The sequence below is a fragment of the Patella vulgata genome, chromosome 1 (assembly GCF_932274485.2).
Source record: "Patella vulgata chromosome 1, xgPatVulg1.2, whole genome shotgun sequence".
Taxonomy (NCBI): Eukaryota; Metazoa; Mollusca; class Gastropoda; family Patellidae; genus Patella; species Patella vulgata.
Window position 1 is genome coordinate 16,519,775 of NC_065879.2, and position 7,810 is coordinate 16,527,584.

The following is a 7,810-nucleotide window of genomic DNA, read 5'->3' on the forward strand; positions in this document are numbered from 1 at the left end:
TAGGGGGGTTGGATGGCTTAGTGGTTAGCACGTGCGCGCTGTATCATTAAGTCTGTCATTGAGTCAACTGGCGTGGTTTCGAATTCCCGGTTGTACGTGACAAGGAGTAGGGTCGCCTGTCCAACCTCGTGGGTTTTCTCCGGGTCCTCCGGTTTCCTCCCACTACTAAAGACCCCTACGCGCAATCAGCGAATTATAGAAATAAAATTGAACCATATGTTAGTCCCGAAATGACCTAGTTTGTGTCGAGTGGACGTTAAACCCCATTTCTCTCTCTCTCTGTATTGTGGTTAGTGGATATTAGTTGTTGAACAAGTTACAGATATATTGATTTTAATAGGTGACTTATTATTGTTGTTAGGAGGATGTTTGTGGTCCAACTTTATAAAGATATACATACATGTTATCAACAATTATTATTTGAAGTAAAAGTATGACAACATGACCAGTTTTATTGCCCAAACTTTGATTAACGTAACAAGAGTAGTAAAATCACCTTGTTCACATAAAAGTGTGGTTGGATGGCCGAATGGTTAGCACGTGAGTGCTGTATCATAAGATCTGTCATCGAGTCAACTGACATGGTTTCGATTCCCCGGCTGTACGTGACAAGAAGTAGGGTCATCTGTCCAACTTCGTGAGCTTTCTCCGGGTTCTCCAGTTTTCGCCCACTATGTTAGTCCCAAAATGGCCTAGTTTGTGTCTAGTGGATGTTAAACTCTCTCTCTCTCTCTCTCTCTCTCTCTCTCTCTCTCTCTCTACATTTAAATCATGTAGTTGATACACTGTTAAAGCATTGCTAGTTAAAAAGAATTTTAAAAAAATATTCCACATAATAATTGAGTGGACCAAATAAATTTCATGGATGTATATATGTTTTTCACGATTAGATAAGTAAATACAACATGTTTTATATTAAAATTTGTAAGATTTTCTGTTTGTAATAAAATGTCTAGAGTACAATAATCATTATTGTAAGTGTTACGTGTTGTTACGTGTTACGTGTTATGTGTATTTCCTCAATGGTTTCAAATCAGAAGAATGTGAGAGGAGTATCGTGCATTTCACAAGTCATCATTTTCATTCTTCTCAGGCCTCAAGCAGAGGTGTGGAGATATTTTGGGTGTAGTTGAAACTATAAATAAATGTATTACATGTTTGCCATCTTAAGTAGCTCAATTCTGTTATATAATTATTTGAACATGAATTATTTCATCGATGAAATTAGTGTTCCTGAAACCAGATAAGGATATTTAAAAAAAAAATAGTCCCAAGTGATTGGGGTTAAAAGGTAAGGCCTAATGCTGATTTGGTCAAAGATAACAAGATGCAAACCGGACTAGAGACGTAGACCTAGCCCTAACCCTTACCCACAATCTTGTCAACAATCACGTGCCATAACCCTATTTACATCTTGCGACGAAATCTGCAGTAGGCCTTAACTTTTATCTTTTACAATGTTATATCCATTCTTTGACATGATCGTGTTCTCTATACTATATGTTCTCCAAAAGTATGGATGGTGTACAATGTGATTTATTAATGACTAAGATGAAGCAATATATAAAAGTATTTAACATAATATTAACATATACATGACATATACCTTTAAGAATAAAAAATAAAGTCATAATTCCATCTTAAAACTTTGGTTGGGCTTGAATTAACAAAATAATGAAAATGAATGACCAAACACATCAATTTTTGTAAAGCCGTGGCCAAGATTTTTATTTGTATCTTTTCTAAACTACACCCTTTTAGGTCAGTCGGTCGGTCGGTAATGACGTTTAACGTCCACTTCCACCAAGGGTGATATCGTGGACAAGCCCCTTTCAGGATACAGTACACCATTTTATGTCATCAGGACAAAATTCCCATGGATTCTGATAGTGAAATGACACATACACAGTACCATGTAAAATAGCTCTTGTAGTAATTATATGTAATTAGTTGTTTCACATGATGTGCAATATATTGTTTAAATGATGATAGCTTCTGATATTTTGATGTTTGTTTTCTTAATTAAATAATCAGTTTGAGAATATTTACCGGTAAGAGTGGATTAAGGTGTGAAAAATTAGATAGGCCCTATTGTTCATAAACTAGATGGGCCCTGTTGTCCATTAATTAGATGGGCCATATTGTCCATAAACTAGATAGGCCCTATTGTCCATTAATTAAATGGACCCTATTGTCCATTAATTAAATGGACCCTATTGTCCATTAATTAGATGGGCTCCTATTGTCCATTAATTAGATGGGCTCCTATTGTCCATTAACTAGATGTGCTCCTATTGTCCATTAATTAGATGTGCTCCTATTGTCTTTCAATTATATGGGATCCTATTATCCATAAACTAGACAGTCCCTATTGTCCACTTATTAGATGGGCCCTATTGTCCATAAATTAAATCGGCCCTATTGTCAATCAATTGAAAATGACAATCAGCGATTTTAAAATAGAACATTTAAGTGTCTGTCTCACCCTGAATGAAACTAATCATTTGTTAGGCCCTATGGTGACTTTAAAATAGCCTATTAGATAAGTCAAAAAATAAAGACATTGTTAATCTTGCTGTTAATGTAGATAATAATTACTTTGCTATGATGTCTCAAATAACTTATTACATGGGTTTTTTGTTTGTGGGGCTCGCTAGCCTGGAGGTCGGGTGTTCGATCCCTGCAATGGCCGAGAAAGTTCATCAAGATTTTCTGGTGTGGTTCCCCCTTGTCAGTGATGCAGGACCGAGGGCTTGACAAGGACAGCTGTCTAGTCGTTCGGATGGTACAAAAAAAAATCAAGGTCCCGTGTACACATTGGCGTGCACATAAAAGATCCCCGACAGTTGGAATTCAATATAAGAGTAGGTGTAGTCCGGTCAAAATTTCCCTCCTAGCACACTGTATGCCCGTCTTCATTAGCCCAGTTGGGGTAGATCAGTAGGATGTTAAACACCATTTCATTTTTTTATTTGTAAAGTTTGGGCTTATTTATTAAATAAAGTGGTGGACTCTAGTTACAATGATGTATGTTACTGAATAAGGTTGGAGGTATAATATCAGGTTACAGGATTTCAATTTATTTTAATTGGGTTAGTTTCGGCCCAGGATTAATATAAATATTACAAATGGGGGTTAGGAGGGGACATGTATCCTGTTCCCTTTTTTGGAAATTTGAAACCAGGATCATGTCATTTCAGGATGTGCCCAGGGAACTTTATAGCAATGGGAGGAAATCAGAGCATTGAAACAACACTCATCAACTCAGTGACAGACCTTTTGCTCTAAAGCGCAAGCCTTAAACCGCTTGGCAACCCCTTACACCCCACCACCTAAAACCAGGATCATTGTCCATGTTTTTTACTTTATATTTATAAAGGTCCAACCAAATTAATTTTCTGTTTGAGTGAAGTTTTTTTTTTAAATACCAAAAGGAAAACATTTTGGAAGCTAAAATCTTTTGAGAAAAGCAACTAAAAACATTTTTCAACGACATAGCAGATTAAATTTAAAAAAAATTGTGATTGTTGAGGTCTAAATCGTAATTACTGAATGTTATTTAATACAAGTCAAGCAGACACTTGTAAATTACTAAAAATGTACTTTAATAAAAGTCAAGCAGACGCTTGTAAATTACTAAAAATGTACTTTAATATAAGTCAAGCAGACACTCGTTCGGCTCCTTGTGATATATGAGTCGGGTCTTTGAAATAATTAATCTGAGGTTAATCCCTCACCCATGTAAAACGTGACCCTTGGATCCTGACCTGGAATAAATCACTCCTTTAAACCGTGTGTCGCACACCCCTACACAAAACCAGCAAAGATATTCGACAATTTTGTCTAATATTTTGGGTAAATGTTTGAGTAGAATGCTTAATCACAGTGCAGAACAGGCGACCCTACTCCTTGTCACATACAAACGGGGAATCAAAACCACGCCAGTTGACTCAATGACAGACCTTATGATACAGGGCACACATGCTAACCATTCAGCCATTCAACTCGCCCATCAAAAACAACTTTAATTCAAGACTAAAAAAGGCTACCATACTCACAGGCTCCTCTTCAGTCCATCCAATGATATATGGGTTGTACCAATGGAACCCAACAATAATGTTATAGAGGAAAGCCCAAGTATAGTTCCATGTCGCTATAAAACTTGGTAGCTTTTGTCCAGGTCTCAAGAAAACATATGCGGTAAAATTTTCAATTTCCACTTAGGTCAGGCTGGATTAAGGTTGATGCTGACTGGACTGCAGCCAGGGGCACAAATATTAAAGGGCGGGCCCCAAATTAGTTTTAAAAAAAAATAATAATTATGATTTTATTAATTATATTGTATATGTCTGTTCCAAATCTATCTATCATACAGATTGCATTGGTGTGATCGGGACGGACACTGACTAGAATATGACCTCTTTTTGATATTGATGTAAGGGCTCCAGAGACAATTTCAGCCATGGGCCCCATGCTTAATCTGGCCCTACTCTAGGTTAATCTGGCCTCTCACTCAATGAATGAACTTTCTGGAGACACTTGACTTGTCACAGAGTATTTTTACTATGTTTACAACATAATTTTGTTTAGGATGGTCATATTCCGGTAGCTAATTTATTTTTTTGAATTGTGTGTATTCATTTGCACTGAAGTGTAAACAGATCCCTGAGAACCATTTATGAATATATCCTGTTGCGTACAGGGGGTGTGTATATATGATGTAATTTACAACATAAATAATTATTGTATATTTTATTGTTTACATCCTATATATGTGGATATAAACATAATGGTTTCTTTTGAATTTAAATGGACAATCTGTGAGTAATTTCTTTACATCTTTTGTGCCACGGAGTGATTGTATAGTATTCATTGAGTGGCATTTAGTACATTTAGTCCATTTAACAATTGAGCACAATAAAGAACACAACCCAGTTAATATGGAAAATTAAAGGGTGTGATGTGGGATCGTGAAATGAAATGAAAGGAAATGGGGTGTACTGTTTTGCTCCGAACTGGGCTAATGAAGACAGGCATACGCCATACAGTGTGCTATGAGGGAAATTTTGCCCAGACAGCGGCACTATGGCCTACTCTTATATCGAATTCCAACTGTCAAGGGATCTTTTACGTGCACGCCAATGTGTACACGGGACCTCAGTTTTTCATCTCTTCCGAACGACTAGACAGCTGTCTTTGTCAGCCCCTCTTTCCTGCCTTACTGACAACGGAGAACCACGTCGTAGAATCTGGATGAACTTTCTCGGGCAATGCAGGGATCGAACACCCGACCTCCAGGTTAGCGAGCCAGCGCCTTACCCACTTAGCCAACGTGATTCCCCCGAGGTGGAATCGTATATACTAATCCTTGAGTAGCATTTTACCATAGAGCTCTATAAGAAAATATATATGGAAAATATACCAGATATAGTGTGAAATTTTGATGTAATGTCATGCTCTAGTGATTGTTTTCAATGTTTATTATTGATTGGGAGTCACTATGCTTGCCATAGGCGTACGTGGCCGAACTTGTTTGGGGGGGCCAGCATATTTTCCCGACAAATATATTTCTTTAGAGTCCGCCCGTGAGCGCCGGAGCCATGAAGCGTCCGATGGGGGACGAAAATTTTGAAAACCAGACGGCCGTAGACGCGATTTCCAGGCTTTTCGAATACTTTCTAGTAATTTGGAGTGGGTAGTAAATTATGTCAGTTGCAGCATAAAAACTGGTAAAAAGTCATCTTTAAAATACAAGCTCTATTACTACGAAAACAAGAACAAGTCGAACGATTTACTTTTGCCACATTTTTCATTTTATGAGACTTCACATTTTTTATCCAGATCTCAGATGTATAGAAGACTTGTATATACTTTATCGACTTTTAATATATGAATGACCATTTTAAAAGAGTTCAAATTTACAATCTATATATTCCGTATTACGATTTACTTTTGCCACGTTTTCCATTATATGACAGTTCACATTTTTTATCCATATCTAAGATAGATAGATCTAGAATCAAGATAGAAGACTTTTTGAACTTGTAAAATTTATATACTTTTAATATATGAAAGACCATTTTAGTTCAAGGCATAAACAGAGGGTTTATACTGCTTTTCAGCTGCTCACTTCTATCACTGGGCTCGTCCGGTGCATGGAGTTGGATGCCAGTATACAGGAACACAGTACTCAAGAACGTGCTAGTTCTATTCAGATGGCGTGCATGTTCATCATTGACTGGACTGCTTTCTTTTCGCTTCCATATTATTAAAAATATTCAAAACCCGACAGACGGCACGACGCTTCCCGACAAACTGAGCATTCATTCCCGACAAGGCCATACCCCTACCCCATTTTCAAAAACTCCTCGGCTAATGACCGATCTCACAATTCTGAGCTCTTTTCAGATTTCTATTTTTTTTTTCACGAAAATATTTGGGGGGGGGGAATTGAAACCACAGTAACTTGACTCAATGATAGACGTTCCAATGCAATTTGACAGTTGGAAATTCAAAAGTTACGGGACACAAATTCTTGTATCTCACATTGCACATGTGACCATAGAAATATAAATTAACGTATGTTAGTTTCAAAATGGCCATAATATTGTGTTGACAAGGCATTAAACCTTATCCCTTTCCATTCAAATTGACCAAAGCATTGTGTTGATGAGACACTTGAGTAAATTCTAGCAGATATACTCTTATCATGAGCAATCTGAAATCAACATAAGCTTAAAGATACATTATGGGAGATAAGATAAAGAGCTGGCAGTTCTCACTATAATAGTTAAAAACTAGATAATGTAAAGGCAATTTGCTGAAAATTTCAGTCAAATTGATCCACCATGAACCGAGAATTAAGCCCTTGAAATTTCAGCATAGACTCGATCATCATTACTAAAGTCTGTGCGATAAACAGCATAGTCTCGATTATCCATTTAATCGTTAAATCGTGAAGGAAAGTTATGCAGTAAATCAGCTCATAATCCACTAAAGATCGCAGGCTAGCGATGCCATCTAGAGTTGATTATGGTTTGGATAAGTTAATTAATGTCTAATTGATAATTTAGATAACATTTAAGGCCTAAAGAAAGACTTGTAATTGGCAGATTTAACTCTTGCATAATGTATGTTTAGATAAGAGAATGGTGCACAGACATTAGACCACGACCGTCACATCAATTTGAACATTTTTCTTTTAAAATTAACTTCTTATTTTTCGTTGGAAAAATAAAAATTTAAAATCAAAAAAAATACTTAAAGGGACAATAACACTCTTGCTGGCTTGACAGCTCCAGAAAATAAAAAATAGCCTTATTCTAAGTACTAGATGTGTTAGTGTCTTACCTGTTGTGTAAATTATCCATTAAATCCTATTTAACTTGTCCAAGTCACATTTGAAAAGCTTTACGTCAGGCTTTTCAAATCATTTAGTTGAATTTTTCCAATTTTTTAAATTAGGTGTGTTAAGATGAAATTTGTATCATCAATTAATTGGAATATTGTAAAATAGTACAATTTGTTGACCAGAATAAAGATTGGGACATATTATTCAGTTACAACAAGAGTGGTATTGAGCCTTTAATAATGCTCTTCTGAAAAACTTTTAAGTTAGTTCCATATTTTTGATATTCACTGAAGCACAATTTGCTATTTAGAAATTTCAACATTAATTGACAAAATTTTTTGTCAGTAGAAAAATTTGTAATATGGACATTAATTGATATATAATTTTAGTCAGTTTTTTTTTTGATTTTTGAAGCAAAATTTGCAATTTTAGTAAATGTATTTTAATTCACTGAAGTAC

General features: G+C 36.0%; 1 long non-coding RNA gene across 1 annotated transcript in view; it reads left to right on the plus strand.

The window, feature by feature from the left end:
• Nucleotides 1–235: 235 nt before the first annotated feature.
• The window catches only part of LOC130013086 (uncharacterized), a 33,905-nt gene continuing 26,330 nt past the window's right edge, over nt 236–7,810 (plus strand). The window contains exon 1 of the long non-coding RNA XR_008788425.1: nt 236–281. This is a non-coding gene — a long non-coding RNA (uncharacterized LOC130013086). The remainder of the gene's footprint in view (nt 282–7,810) is intronic.